The sequence below is a fragment of the Haliaeetus leucocephalus genome, unplaced genomic scaffold (genome assembly GCF_000737465.1).
Source record: "Haliaeetus leucocephalus isolate CR32 unplaced genomic scaffold, Haliaeetus_leucocephalus-4.0 Scaffold206, whole genome shotgun sequence".
In the NCBI taxonomy this organism is placed as follows: domain Eukaryota; kingdom Metazoa; phylum Chordata; class Aves; order Accipitriformes; family Accipitridae; genus Haliaeetus; species Haliaeetus leucocephalus.
In genome coordinates this window covers 8,892,761-8,909,225 of record NW_010972642.1, presented here as the reverse complement: position 1 = coordinate 8,909,225, position 16,465 = coordinate 8,892,761, and the positions used below count along the sequence as shown (strand labels likewise).

Genomic DNA, 16,465 nt, shown 5'->3' with positions numbered 1-16,465 from the left:
CCCCCCCCCCCCCCCCCATAAGGGATTGGTATAACTGCCTAAATGCTTACTGAAAGACTTAGGTCAAACTAAACAATTCTGTGCGTTTAAAAAGTTTGAGAGACGGTCTCTTAGAGGTTAGAAGCTTAAAATTATGTTTATTAAATGTTTTTATTATTTTTGAACACACTAGGAAAAGTTGTTTGTAGCTATAAGAAGTTTAAATTTAATTTGACCATGATTAGAAAAATAAATCCTGTAATCACATCTAAATAAAGTTTGCATGAAATAGGTATTACATTTGTTGGAAGGGACTTCAGAAGAAAGTGCAATGCATCCTTGGCCAGGCCAGGATCAACTCTGTTTAAATTAGTGTGTTTCTGTTTTTTTGGAGACATTCTTACTTGTACAAGCTTAGTCATTTTGCTGTAGCTTGACATGCATGGCTCTTTGTCCTGAAAAGACTTGGCAGGGCCGGTTGGCACTTCAAAATAGTCTAGCTCTCCATGAAGTGAAGCTTCTAAATACTTTAACCATACACCCCAAACACTGTGCTTTAGAATACTTGTCTGAAAGTTAATGTATAAGACATCTTCATTTTCGTCCTTAACAAAATGGCTTGGATTTTTTCCTTGGTGTCTGGAAAGATTGTCTCTTCCTCAGGAGCTCTCCTAGCTAGAGAGGAGGAAAATATGGAGGCAAAAATAAGAACATTCCAGTTGCTCCATTTCTTATTCTTTCCAGGAATATAGTTTAGAGAGAAGACAGCCCAAACAATGTTTTGGCCAAAACTGGTTTCTTAAGTCAGGCTGGCTGAGAAATGCGAGAATTAAGAGTAGTGTTTTTAAATGGGGCAAAATTTGTCAGCTGAAACCCTGCAATTTCTGTCATTGACCTGAAAAAACAGACAAACTTAGGGATACCTAGAAGTCTTATGGAGAAATACTTTGCTGTTACTTGGTTGTTTTTTTAAGCAATTAGTTTTATTTTTGCAAAGGAGAGTAAAAAATTCTGAGGAGATGCATTTCTGGATAATATTCTTAAATCCTTACCTTCGCTCTACTGTTGACAAAACGAAATTAAAATGTTAAGTGAAACCTTTTAATGTTGTGTGAAATTGTGCTTCAAATAACTGTGTCTCAATTTACAGGCTCCAGACAAACATAATATCACACCACTCCTATCAGCAGTCTATGAGGGCCATGTTTCCTGTGTGAAATTGCTTCTGTCAAAGGTGAGAGACAAATGTTTAGAACAAGCTATCCATTAGCGAAGTATATCACTATGATATTTTTTTTTCAATAAGATTATGGTGCTTGAGAAGTTCAGAACATCAAACAAATGCTGTTTTATGTTGCTAAACCAGAGAGGGTACTCTGATTACAGAGAAGACAGTTGAAGGAGAAAGTTCAGGACTTCTGCAGTGTAGCAACGGTAATAATGACCACTAAGAGTATCCAGCTAGAGAGCAGTTAACAGCAAATCAGGCAAGAAAAAAAAAAAAAAATTCATTCCTTCAGCACATGGGGAGGAGTGGGACTTAGCTTTGGCAGCTGCTTAAGTGTTTCATGTGATGGAGTCTCCACTGTGAAGTTGCTCAGAGGTGTGGTTTCCCTTTGCTTTTGCCAGATGACTGAAAACCCATCTGGGTTGGCAGACTGAGGGCAAGTAAAAGTAGGAAGACAAGCTTTCTCTGTTGTAGAGCTTGTAAATTTTGTCCTGGGGAGAATAAGCTTAATCTGTTTCTGTTCTCCCTTTCATTCATATTACAAAGGTGATCCACTTTACAAAGCAGTAGTTAATTCAAGTAACGTTTTGTCTCCATTCATATGTTCTCCTTCTTGTTATACCTTCCTTGAAAAGAGGAGGTTAACTACATTTTCAGTATATGAACCCACTTAAATCATTTGTCCAAAGGATTTCATACTATGTAATATTTTCATATGCCGCTCTGAGGTAAAGTTCTCCTTAACTGCCTTAATGCTGCATGAATTTCACTTCTCTGATCCTATCTAATGTTAGTTATGCCTTTCTGTGAAGAAATGCTGTGACTGTTAATTTAGGATTCAAATGGTACATTGAACTTGCTTAAATTTGTTGTGAGGACTGATCCTTCATTTAGGATCATTATATACAGGTTACAAAAAAAAGGTATCCTTTATCCCATGTTGTATTTCTTTCCATTTCTGTTTTGAAGTGTTTTGCATTCTAAATAAGTTGCTCAAATAATAAATAAGATGCCTCAAAACTTGAGTTCAAACATGAATTGTCTGGCAACTAGTAAGGGTTGTGCATTCATTGTACGTCTGTCAGCGAGGGCATTAAGGTCCTTCCTGAACCAACTATTTTTCACACAGCTTGTGAGAATGTATTGATCTCTATACTTGGTACAATTTGAATGGCATTGGTTAAGTTCAGCAGTCATAAAGATGAGGCAATCTTACAAGATGTGCCAAATGTTATAAGAAAGTGGACTTGGACTAGGAGATGAGGTTAGAAAAATGTTACTGCAACTGGATAGTTTGGGAAGGCTTGTATTATTTTCAGATTTCTTCATGCAGAGCTAAATGTTGTACCACATCTGCTTGCTTCCATTCATATGGGCTAGCTGATGAAATATTTATGAACTAGAACTTTGCTCATCAGCTCACTCTGAGGCAGATCTTACATTAAGAGGTTGTTCTTTCTCTTAATATAGTTATCTTATGACCCTTGTTTGAACATCTGTGGTCACAACTTGTTTGTAACATAGTCTGATTTCATATGTTCTTTGATAGCAGATACCTGGGAGATCAGGTAGTTCAACCCTTACTGAACGTTCTAAAAATTACTGACTGTTTAACTTTGACTGTTCAATGTTCTTCCCAGTTACTTTCGGAGTGGAGTGTATTTTATTGTTACTCCAATTGCAGGACAAATATTGAATGTCTGATGTTAGTGTATGTAAATAGTGGAACTGCAGATGCAAATGATGGATCAATATATTTAAGATTTTTCTTCAAAGCTGTTCTTTGTTGCTTTTGTAAATACTACACTTCTACTTACCTCTAAGAAGCTTCATTATTTTACATGTACCTCGTTTCAGCTGCCTTCATTTACCTTGTTAGTTGAGCTCTTGCATATGTGGCCTCTGTCATAGAACATCCCTTAAGCTGTTGGACTAGAAGTCAATAACCTCCTTAACTATTTTTAAAAAGGAAAACAAAAATAATGAATTTTTTTTGTACTTTCACAAGTTTTGAGAACCGATGAACAGTGACGCATATCTCCTTAGTCTGTTAGCATACAGGAAATATAAAAACGTTGGCAGTTTGATCAAGTTAAAATTATGTAATGAATAAAATATTTTTCCTCCTCACCTGCTAAGGTAGATTTAATATAAATGATTCTATGTTGGATGCAGTTGTTGATTTGGAAGTTGAATTATTTTAAGCTAGTGTTCTGTACTGCCTTCTACAGTATATGAATTGTGGGGATGTTTGTAAATCTTCCATGTGAGACTGTTGAGCTATTGAGAGGAGGGGTATTCAAACAAGTGTTTCAGACATTAATCAGACATAAAATGCAAAAAAAAACCTTAATAAAAGTACCAAATATGAAAAAGGTTAGCTTAGTCAAGGTGACCTCTAGGATTTTTGTAAACTTTCTGTTACTGTAGAAGAATCATTCAGCTGGAAGTAAGCTGGTTATTCTTTCATGTAATGTGACTGCAGAGCATTCTTTAAACAATCTTCCACTGAAAGCAGTAAAAGCATTAACAGTATTTGGGCATAATTCACTTTCAGAGGATAATAAATACATATAAATAGTAGAGACACTGAATCGAGATTCTAAGCTCTTAAACTGACTAGAATGATTAGAGTGCCCACTCGATCTTAAGCTGAAGTAGCCTGGGCTGCTGCAAACTTGTGCTTTCTGATGTTGATATTGGTGATCATGCAATTGCACAGTGAAACACAGCCAAGCTTCTTCTAAGTTCACATTAGAAATGGTTTACACTCATAAGAACTTAACTTGAAAAGTACTGGGGGAACTACGCTGGCTCTTATCAGTTCAGTGTTTACAAAAGTTTTTGATGTACATGTCACATGACTAATAGAATTCTCTGTAGAGGATACTAATAGTTAAAGCCATTACACCAACTGTTGTCCCTTAAAAAGCAGCAATAGCAATTTGTTTTATGGAATTTCAACTAACTTTCAACAAGGCTTTCCTATGATAAAGCACAGTTGTTACTCTTATTCCTCAGCAAGGAGTGTTTTGGGGTTCTTAGCTAATGCTTATCACACATGGAACTTGAATGCTGTGAGGATGCTGTGTCTAAAACAGAAATTACTTTTTGGAGTAGTGAAGCCTGGTGGTTTATCTGGGAATCACTGGCAGCCCATATACAGCTGAACTGATAAAATCATAGAATCATTTAGGTTGGAAAAGACCCTTAAGATCATTGAGTCCAACCGTAAACCTAATGCTGCCAAGTCCACCACTAAACCATGTCCCTAAGTGCCATGTCTACACATCTTTTAAACACCTCTGGGGATGGTTGACTCAACCACTTTCCTGGGCAGCCTGTTCCAGTGCTTGACAACCCTTTCGGTGAAGAAATTTTTCTTAATATCCAATCTAAACCTCCCCTGGCACAACTTGAGGCCTCTTCCTCTTGTCCTATCACTTCTTACCTTGGGAAAGACTGACACCCACCTTGCTACAACCTCCTTTCAGGTAGTTGTAGAGAGTGATAAGGTCTCCCCTGAGCTTTCTTTTCTCCAGACCAACCAATCACAGTTCCCTCAGCTGCTCCTCATAGTACTTGTGCTCTAGACCCTTTATCAGCTTCATTGCCCTTCTTTGGTTGTGCTCCAGTGCCTGTCATGGCTTTATGCAGATCTGCATTGGAAATGTGCTGGAATATTTAAGGTTATAAAAAGAAAGAGTTGAGGCTTAGGATTTTTTAGGTGTGTAGTTATGATATCTGGGCTACAAAGCTTTTAATAATCCATTGAAATCTGGCTGAGGCACTGGATGTGATGTGTCAAACTTTGTCCTTCATATACATTGCCCTTTTACTGCTAAGTTGGAGGAAATTTTCCAAGGTTAGCATACGGTGCTAGGATGACTTTAAAATAGTTCTAATTCTGTTCCCCATCACCCTTTTCAGCAGAAGAGTTCAGAATGGACACTGTAAAGACAAGCTAAAAACCAGCTCTTTCATTGGTCTGGCAATAAGATGCTCCTTTTCTCCTCAGAAGCTCAGTTATTAATTATAAATCTGATGGACCCATTCGCATTTTTCTTATATTAAAGCAAGAACTGTCATGCTGATTATATGCATTTATTGGACACACAGGTGACACTATTTTCCTTTCTTATGGAAAACTTAACTGTTAAACTATATTTGGAGTGACTACAGGAAGAACAAAACTAAAGATGTTGCTCTTAGACCTAAACTACTAGCTCTTTGTCCTTTTGATGTCTTCTCAGAAGCAGTACAAAGCCAATTCCAACTTTCAAGTAGTATTCCCAGCCATTCTTGTTACAGCCCAAACCAGCTAACGAGTTCTTTTTCACTGGGGCTAGCAATGTGTCAGAATCAAATGGTATCACAGCTTCTGAGGATGGAAACTTCCTCTGAGAACTGCCCACATGTGAAGTTTTGTGTGAGGGCAGTGGAGGGAGAGATGTTTCCAATTCTCAAGAGCTCCCTGGAGCACCGGTCTGGTTTGACAGTACCACAGCAGGGTGATGCCTTGGACGAGTCCTCTGTCTCAGAAGCAGAACTTTATTCTACAGTATTTGTAGGAATATGCTGAGGAAAATTGTAGATAAATCAGGTTGGACTACATCTGACATGCAGGTTAAATAATTTTTAAAAAGTCTGGAAGGGACTCCGAGAGGTTATCTTCAAGTCATTTTTAAGAATGCCACTGTTGTAGTAGATGACTGACTGGCTTGTTCTCAAAGGCCTTTCATCAGCCAACTTCAGTGTCTGCCATTCCTTAATATATTCAACTTTCCATCACGCTGGTGCTCAAGTCTCTGAAATAGAACTGTACATTGTTTGTCAAGTCATAGTATCACTGTCCCCTTAAGAATGCATTAAATTCTGTCTTGAGTTAACCATGGTTCCAAATTATGACATAGTTAACATTTTCTAAACTATCTGGTGATCCTGTAGCATTTGGCTACATATTAAAATTGGAGCGATATGAAAACTGCAGGAGAACTCTTTCCTTAATCTTGTTTGTGTTATAACACTTACTTTAGCTTTTCAAACTGCTGTCTCTGGAGGGGTATTAAGAGCTCCCTAAACCAAGTGATTTAGCTCCAAGTTTCTTCTTGGAATCCCTGCAAGCATTTAAAATGTGATTTTTCTGTGAAAGGCAGGTAAATCCTGTAACATTTGGTTTGACCTTGGAAAGTACATTCATCAAAAATGGTGAGTTAAGTACTGTGAAGAAGAATAATTTGATGGAATTTCCTGGTGGGTTTTACAGGAAGTATTTGAAATGTGATTTTAATATTCATTAGTGGTTGCAGCTGAGTACTCCATCAGGTTTAAGCAGTAATTTTGCAGCTTCAGAAAGCTAGCAGCTCTATAAAGCTGCTTTTACTTTTTGGTAGATCCTTTGTTCAGTATTGAAGTTGTTGACAAAGTTTTAGATTTTAGGGTTTTTTTCCCAAGTTCACCTATTTTAATGATTGCATGGATTTAACCCCCAATATTTTGTTTGGGTTTTTTTCTATTCATGAAGCATAGCAAAAAGCATTTTGTTGAAATTACAGTTTTATGATTAAGGTACTCTGAACTGTAGCTTCACGTACTACCATAATTTGTGTTGGTATTCAAGTTCAAACATTTCTTCCAATGTGAAAAAAACAGATATAACCAACATACTGTTATTTTGTATAAATAGAACAACTTCCGTTGTTTTAAACAAAGTGTGAAGTAGTTATATGACTTTGACCTCCTAACCACAGTTCACATATAGGATTACTTATAAGCTCCTAACATAATTTAAAAGTAGATATATTATACTCTTCCAAAGGTAGTTTCTCAAAAGGGCCTTTGTTACACACCTTCTTCTGAAGTTAGCATTTCAGTGAGGACTTCCTGATGCCTTGTTCAGATGTTTTAACTTTGGATTTGGCAATGCTCAGTCTGATTTATTGCACTATAAGAAACTTAGATGTAGTTTGAAAATTTAAAAAGTTGAGATTACAAATGATTGTTTTCAAGCACTGCTGTTGTGCTAATCATAGTGATCAGCCATAATCAATTACTGTCATGATTTTGACAGATTGGATTCATTAACTGGTTTTCACCGTAGCATGGCTGTGGTCATCTCTGATGGTTCAGGCCTGCCCAATATGAACTAAAACATTGATAAGGTAGTAATTTAATCTTAAAGATCAAAACCAGAGTTTTTGTTGACATGTTTAAAATGTTCAAATAGAGTCAATCCTTCCAAACCTGTGGCAATTAAAGCTCCAATGTTGGTCTGAAATCGCCAATTTGTTGTAAAACATACTGAAGTGGGGAAAAAAAATCAAAATGTGAGGTTTCATACTTGAAACTTTTCTGTACATTAGAAGAGATCATACCTTCCATTTGGGCGCAAGATTTTAATGTTTAGATTAACAAACAGCTGATATATGTATGCTAGATCAGCCTCCAAAAAGCTTAATTAACCTACTATTACCAGTAGGTAATAATAAAATATCTTATTAATTCTCAAAAATTGAAAGACTCCAAGTACTGAAATACACAGTGGGTGAAGTTGGTTTTTACTGCCCTTCACAAGGGATGGATGAATTTACTAAAGTAGAAGGAGTTAAATCTTAAGGTGTTACGGCTACCAGAAGTAGTGTAAACACTCTAGGTCAGAGTTGAAAAATGTTTTTCTAACAAATGGTTTTTTTGGTCAGGCTAGAGATCAAAATACTGTATCCTTAAAACATATGTTTTGAAGAATTCATTTTGCCTATTTCTACAAAACTGTTGTTGTTTTATAATCCTTCCTTTTTAAACTATCAAACCTTACCTATACTGTATATAACCTAGAAATAGTTTGGGCAATTCTTAGTATTATAAAAATGTGTGGAATATCATGTTACAATGGACAATCAAACCATTCTGAGTGCTTCTGATGGAGGATGATGTTTATTTGAAAGATGCGACAAATCTCATCCGTTTGTTCAGTTTTGAAAATAGTTCTGCTTTCTGCAAATATCTAATGCAATTTGATTTCTGCTGTCTACTAAAAACACGTTATAAGAAATATCCTATTGAGTTAGGCAATTCAGCACCCTTTTTTTCTCCTCTGACAGTGGCAAAAGGGATTCCATTTGGGAAGAGTTGTATGACCACTTCTGCTCACTTATTCCCCTCATTCATAGTTGTTGTAGTGAGGGTTTTAGATGTACACACGTCTTTGCCTTTAAGAAGTGTTTATAGATTTGTTGTCCATGAATTCATCAATATTCTTTTTGAACAAGCTGACATCTGCCTCTGTAACTTCATCTGGCAACTCGTTCTGGAAGTTTGCTGCTTGCTGTGTAAGCCAGTCTTCTACCAGCTTCATTATGTGCCCCTAATTCTGGTTTCACAGTGTTTGGTGACAGCTCTGCATTGCCTTTATCTGCTACCTTCATGGTTTTTTTTTCTGAACTGCAGTTGTACCCTAGTAGCTATTGTGCTGCCTTCAGAGCATGTTTTAACATCTGTGCTTTGCCCAGTGGCTTAAAAGGGCACATGTTCTTGTTTGTTATTACCCTGCCAAAGAAAGAGAGTTTATAAATATATGTGTGTATTTTGAGAAAAGAACATAATGCAAACATAAAATGTTAATAGCTTTTTACTTTGGGGAAGTAGAGAATACTGTGGAATCATTGTACTTTTATGAACCTTTCATTAAACTTGCTTCCAGGCCCTGTTATCTTGACTTGAACTTTATTATTTCCTTCTTGTTCTATTGAATGCAGGCAGGAATCTTTCTGCCTAGCTAAGAGGCCCTTCTCCTAATTTACTAACACTGAGTTTATTAAATGGTGTCCTGCTTAGGTAGTCATGACCCTCTTATCCTACATTCAGTAAAGCTGTTTTAGAAACTCAGATCTTGCATATCTGTAACTTTCTGAAGTACAAATGTGCGTGAGGGTGGAAAGCAGTCCTTTGTCTAAACTAAAAGTTCTCTTTAAAGTTACTTCAGTTAACAGTTATATCTTTTATACCCTAAACGCTGATAAATTGGTGGAGAGTTTTATAAGTTAAGGTTCTTTAAACTCTGATTTCAAGAAGAATACTGGCAAGTCAGTTACTGCATAGTTCCATTTTTCTTCAAGTCTAAGTTCCTTCAGGTTTTCTGAGCTTAACATCAAATAACAGCTTTGAAGCCCTTTTGATTTCCACATGGTTTCTAATCTGAGAGTGCTATCTAAACAGTAGAAATAATCAACACCTGCAAAAGAAGCCAGTGCTATTTTCATGTTGCCTTTCTTCTCCCAGGAGAACTAAGATTGTAACTGTCGAATACCTGTTAAATCTCTCAGGTTTTTTTAGGGGAAAAATAAATGTTTCACAAGCAATGGGTTTCAGTGTTTTCAGCCTAAGCGTGTGTTTGCAATGACCTTGCACTTCTTGGGAACAGACCAATTCAGCTCATGTTCATACCTAACAGAACAGTGATACTGCAGCATACAGCATACTGTTTGGGCCAAGGATGTTACACAGTGACAGGAGAGAGGTGAATGTTATGATTGCTCCTGTCACTGGAGTGAATTCATTGCATATGCACAAAATGTATGCCTGTATTCTGCTACCTGAAAGGTACTAGAGAAAATGAGCTGCCTGGAAGGGTTTGCTGCGATTATAAGTATTCCTCTCTGAATTCTTTACTGGAGTTCTCAAGACAATTTTATTTTCCCAGGCTCTTTCTCTGACAGCAGCAGACTGTCTCCCTGCCCCACAGCTTATTGCCACCAAACAAAACAGTCTGTTCAGCTCATGTCTTGCACTGAGGGTCCCTAGGGGCTGCACAAAAGATGAACAGCTCCAACAAGATCAGTTTGGCCAGTGGACCACAAGATGGGCACTGCTGCCTTGGAAACCACTGTAAAACCATCTGTTTAGAATGGCAGATTGAATATTTACAAGTAAAGAGAGCAGAGGTTTCAAAGAGGGAAATACTCTATGTTGTGAAAAGTGGTATTGGCAGCAAATCATAGTAATATGAGATCCAGTTTATTAGATTGTTAGAAATAGTTATAATGGGAAGTTTAGTGGGCTGAGAGTTGTTTTGGGAACAGACATGGTATTATATATGGAAGCTTAGTGGTGTTTTATGTGTATAATCTTTTATCAGTAAAGAAGGTGTGGAAATTCTAGCTTCATTATGTTCTTAGAAAACTATTGTATGTCCTTAATAGTAACTATTAATCTGTGCACTTCCTTCCTTGTAACTGAGAAGAGATTTGTACTTAATCTACAGAGAGTTTATACATAAACTAAAGACAAACCTCTGCAGAACATGCTCTTGACAAAGTGTGTCTGTACCCACAGTGTTTTTCCTATCATTTAATGGAGCAAATACACATTTTTAAAGTGAGACTTGCATATCTTCTCAAGAAGAGTTATTCTGGAATCTAATCTTATTTTCAAGAAACATGTCTATCTCTGTAGTCAGTCCTGTGTTCTCTAATAACTTTTATCCCTTTAACTACCCTATTTATAATTTAGTCTGAGTTTTCCCTCTTATGTATATGTCTATGCAGTGCTCAAAGCAAACATGACTAGTTAATCACTCTTTGCTTCCCTTCTGCTCTCCTTCCATAATTCTGGCACTGAGGCTGTGTTTGTGCTTACTATTCTGCAGTTTGTCTAGTTGGTGCATTTCTGTTATCCTCTATCCTCCTGTTGCCTCCCTTTTCTGTTTTGTTGCCTTTTAGGTGTAAACAAACAAACTTGATCAGTTTTTGACTTGGAATGATTTTGTGGTGGGGTTTTTTCTATGTAGCAATAGGGATTTTTTCAAACTGGGAGAGAAGCACAATCCTAGATGGATGTAGTCTTTTATGATATAGAAAGAAAATAGTATGATTTGTTAGTAAGTAAGTTCTTCCAGACATTACCTAATTTAGCATGTGAAAAAGCTTGTTGCACCATAGATTTCATAGAAGTGTGTAACACTGAATTCTTGCATTCTAAGAGTAGTTGCTGGAAACTAACAAGAAAAAATTCCTTCTGTTTCTATCCAAGATTAATTGATAATTTGATGATCTTGTCACACAGCAAGTTGCAAGTTATGTGACTTTTTTTTCTAGTTCTAAACTATAAAGTTTGAAACTTAGATCAGCTATGTGCCTAATACTTTTGTACATAAATCTTGCCTGTTTGGTTTCTAAATGAAAACAATGCACTGTACTAAAAAGTTGTATGTAATCAATGTAATTATCCAACGTAAGTAACTGTTGTGACATATTTAATACTAATACAGCCTGGCTTTATGAATTGACAGTCCTTCTCAATGTCTTTACAGGGTGCTGATAAGACTGTGAAAGGCCCAGATGGACTAACTGCCTTTGAAGCCACTGACAACCAGGCAATCAAAACTCTTCTTCAGTGACGGATGGACTGATATCTTATATGTCTCTCCTGTGGCCTCACACTGCTGCCTGTCTGTCACTCTTTGCATCTTCCAGCTTCTTCAGCTAAATACTTCGGGGGGAGGGAAATTCTTTATGAATCAGACTAGTTAGGGGCTTGTGTCAAAGATAATCTGGAGAGGGTTGAAAACTATTATGAACAGTCTCCCTCTAGGACTTCTTTTCAGTGCACAATCTCTTCCCATTTCTAGTGAAAATGGAAGAAGGAAGACAGACCATGATCTTGAATTTTTGGCTTGGAAACCTCCTAGGTTAGTACTAAGATTTTTGTTGAAAGATTCCTTTAGATGGAAGTACTGTGCTATGTACCTGAAACTAATTGTGAAGGAGACAATAGTCCAATGCTATTAGTATCTGCCATAATCTGAAGTGTAGTAATGTAGGTGGCTGAGTTGCTTTTCTCTCTTTTCTCTCAGTGGGTAGCTTTATTCTTCTTCTGCCTAAAGCTTACATTGCAGTTTTGAGGACTTTTGATACTAGTTATTGGAGCTGTTCTTTATATTGAGTAATTGGATATCACACTAATGTTTTTCTGACTCTTGAGTAAACCAGGAAAGATCAGTTGAGGCATGGTGACATTACACTCCAGAATATCTGCCAAGGTACTTTTGGATGCTTGAATTTGAGGTTTTTCTTTCCCATGTTTGTTCTAGTCCAGGACAGACATTTTAAGCAACTGGTTTTGAGAGAGTTCAAAATGTCACTGTAGTTATTTCCAAAAGGATTGTAAGATGGAATTTCTTTACTCACCATGTCAGCATAAAATTTCTAGACACACGCAAAAGCTACAGGCTGTTTGGTATGCAAGGATAATCAAGTCAAATGTGGAAAACGAACAGTAATTATTTAGACATTCATATCAGGTGAATATTGTTGCTAAACTCTTCTGGTAAACTTTTAAAATACATGTAAGCTTTCTAAGTTCAGGTGTTAGGACCAGGAAGATGTACAAGTAAAAGTCTTAACTTGCTCTAGCTACTGGAGGGGGAAAAAAAAAAACTTTTAATTGTGCATATCTTTGAATTGGTGTTTCATTGTTGGCTGAATGAACCTCTTAAATTTTGTTGACGCATGGGACTTATTCTGAAAGTTCCCGGTGCAACCATACCACATTAACCATTGACTTTTAGATAAGATTTACTATACCAGTAAGTGTGACAGTACTATGACAGCCTTGATAATTTGTGGGAAGGAATTTAATGATGATGTAGGGATTCCTGTCACATCTTATGGTCCTCAGGAATGTCTGAGCTTTTGGCTTTCATCTTGAAAATTTTCATTAGACTGCTGGTTCACCCAAAACTGAACAGGTTTTATAACAGAAAAGTGTATACTGCAGACTATACATCTTCCTCTTTTTTGGAATACAGATTTCAAACTTTCTGATAACATACACAATACAGAAAACAAATGTATATAATGTCTCATGCTGAATTCTTCAACAAAAGTAGCTGATATTATTTTGGTGTCACTGTTGAAATTGAGAGGATATGTAGAAGTAGGCTCGTGACTACCACTCATATTTAACGGAGACTTAGTTTTACTTGAATCATGTTGCATGTTATGATTGAATGTCTCAGCTATAAAAGGCCTTGCATTTAGACTGTAAAATGAGGGCAGAAACACATTTACCTGTACACATCCTGTAAGAAAAGCGATAGAGAAAACAATCAACTCTGGCCATAAACTGTACAGTGCAATTACTCTTTGCTTCTTGGAGTTGGGTGGCAAGGAAGAGCAGAAGGGTTGGAAATCAGTGATAAATCAATTGGTGAGCTGCTGATGAAAGAGGTATGTTTGATGAACAGTGCTTTTAATGACTATTTAAAGAGAACTCTTTTATCTCTGATCAGTGCTGGATTGTCATGTCATTGTAATAGTGTGAACACAGACTATAGGTTTAACTCTTTATTCAGCTATGAAAGTAACCATCTTTGGCATAAATCTGCCTCCATATTATGCTATTAAATACTTAGATATTAAAATACTAGTCTAGAGAACTGCAATCTGTTTTTATGTGGAAAACTTGATTATTCAAGTATTTTGTGTTGATTAGTGTCAAGTTGGCCATAGTTGTGTTTTGGGGTTTTTTTTCCTCTGTATTCTTTCCTGCCCTGCCCCTCAACTCTCATTTAAGTGAGCATTATTGTAGTAAAGAAACATCATCTTTGTACTAACTCTTCTGGTGATTCACTGAGGCAATTTTGCCTCCCTTTTTCTACAATTACGTGGACACCTTATTTTTTCTTACTTCACTTGAGGCGGGGGGGGTGGGTGGGGTGGTGGAATGTAAACAAACTTCAGTGAGACAAGTGTCAATTTGGCTGTAATATATACCCAAGATGCCTTTCGAGATAGTTAAAAGATGGCATTTAATGTTTGGCTCATAAAGAAGAAATACTTTTTTGCTTTTTGTACTACATAAGAGGTGACTGATCATTTTGCCCAGGATTTAAAAAAAAAAAAAGTCATAATAAAAGCTTAAGCTTTTGTAATTGTCTAGAAACTGGGCTAGTGCATTTGTACCCTTCTTGTTAGCTATATTGTGGAAAAAAAATAATGGGTGGCTGCCTCTATCTTTGAGTAGGTCCTAACTAGGTGAAAATACCAAACTGTAACTTATTTTACATTCTGTAAACAGAATTTACATACTTTGTCAGACTGGAATCACATATACTTGGAAATCCACTCTTCTTAAACCTTTTCCTTTTGAAATTTGTGTTGAATAAGTTATAACCCTAAGTATATTTTGGATTTTGTACCTTCTGCTTCTTTTTCTTGAGGGGGAGCAAATGGGAAAAGGAGAATGGCAGTTAAATGGAGCTTTATCCTTGAACACAACATTGAATTATTTGTAGAAGAGGCTGGTAAGAATGGAGTGTCCTAGGTCAAGCAATTGCAGTGTTGCATGCAAAATTTCAAAATGAACTTGTCTTAATTATATTTTGTAAATGGATAAACAATCATCTTTCTACGCAGTGATGGAAGAAAATTAGTGCTCTGTGCATTTTGATATTTGACTTCCTCTTTTCACCATTGTTAACTGTTTTGACACAGTTGGGTTCATCATTATCATGGTTCATAGACATCAGAATGCTAAATGATACTGTATTTTTAAGTTTGTGTTGCAAGAATGAATGGAATAAACTTGAATTGTGCGATATGAGAATGTAGAGTTTTATTTCCCTTTCTACTCCTGTGTTTTATTAATCTCTGGCTACAACTTTTTTTTTTCCTTGAAGGCATCTAAGCTCCAGCTCATATGTACAGTGATTGAAATGTTCAGGTACTTAGAAGACTTAAATGTGAAATGGAAGCTGCTTTGAGAACTAAATATATGAAGTTGTTTTTCTGTGTGTGTTTTGTTTTTTAATTACATCCATTTAAAAGAGGGTTTGATTAATTCTGTGGTCATCTTCTCTGCATTTCCTGCTTAAATGGTAATGCGTAATGTTGAAGGTCTCTTCCTCATGTTAAAGTCTAAGAGACAGTCTGTAGATAGAGGGATGTGCCTCCCATTACCTATGAAGACTAAAGTAATTTATTCTCTTCTTCATCAAAGAAACTGAAATAATTACTTACAGAAAGCACAGCTGAAGTATAAATAAAGTTATACAGAAATGTGTATTCATTATTCTTGTTGCATCTTTATGGTGACTTTGTCAGAACTTCCTTTTATAACTTTGCTTGTCAGGAGACATTTAGCTCCAATTGCTTGAATTGTTTCATATGATTTATTTTAAAATATACATTTTTTTCTTTAAAAGTGCAGGTGTGTCAAAGTGGGAAAACTATAAATATGGAAAAAAAGCTTAAAAAACCCCTTCATTTTTCTGTGCTAAACTTTGAAAACAGGGACTTCTAATGCTGTATGCACAACCTTTCAGCCAAATATTGGAGAAAAGGACACGTTCATCATAAATACCAAAACAGTTCAAATAGTTGCCACTGGCCATCACACTGATGTGTGTGCTTCAGTTCCTGTGTTCATCTTACTGTTTTTTTGTTTGTTTTTTTCTTTTTTTAATGGACAGCTTTTCTGTAGGAGGAAGTACTGGCTAAAGTTCAGAATGCAGGTTCCTTTCACATTCCTCAGTGACTGGCTAACTAAATTCATCTATACATGTAAAGACTGTTCCTAATATTTGTCTATGGCTGATATTTTGGAAGAAATGAATTTCTAATCTCCCTTCCAAAAGGAAGTTGGCCCAAGAAAGCATTTTTTTCAATTACATCACTTGATCGTTTCTCTCAGTTTTGAGAAAATTTTATTAGGAAAGCTGTTCCTCAAAATATTTTTGTTTTATTCATAACTTAGTTGAAAGGTGTCAGATTATGCCATGAACTTACTAGATGAGTTATTTGGAAAGCACTTTGTGTCATGTAGTGCCTTGAAAGGCTTCAAAAACATATAGTGTTTGCCTGCTCAGGAAGTGAATGAGCATTTTTTTTCCTGGGAGCAGCGCTCCTCTCTCCCTGCCTTTAGCAATCAAAACAATGTTTCTAATAATTTTAAACTAGGAAAAGTTGCATTTAGACACCATTGCTTGCTGTTGTGATCTGATGTTTATTTGGAGAGCCTTCCTTCAAATGGAAGTCCTGGAATCTCTTGAGTTTTCATTCTTCAAATTGCATTTGGAAAGCACCTGTGTGCATGTCTCCATTCTCCTGTGTTGTGGAGAATGTTTCTGTTTTCAGGATACTGCACGCTGCTACAGAATAAAGGATGGTTTTGTACTTTTCAGTGAGTTCCTGTTTTCCACATAATTTTGCAACTTTTCAAAATTAAGAATAGAGGCTTTCCTTTTCATGCTCTGAGGTTCAT

General features: G+C 36.4%; 1 long non-coding RNA gene across 1 annotated transcript; it reads left to right on the top strand.

The window, feature by feature from the left end:
* Nucleotides 1–1,129: 1,129 nt before the first annotated feature.
* LOC104830963 lies at nt 1,130–14,809 on the top strand. The gene is made up of 2 exons (XR_774270.1): nt 1,130–1,213; nt 11,514–14,809. It is a non-coding gene; the product is annotated as an uncharacterized LOC104830963 (long non-coding RNA).
* The last annotated feature ends 1,656 nt before the right edge of the window (nt 14,810–16,465 follow it).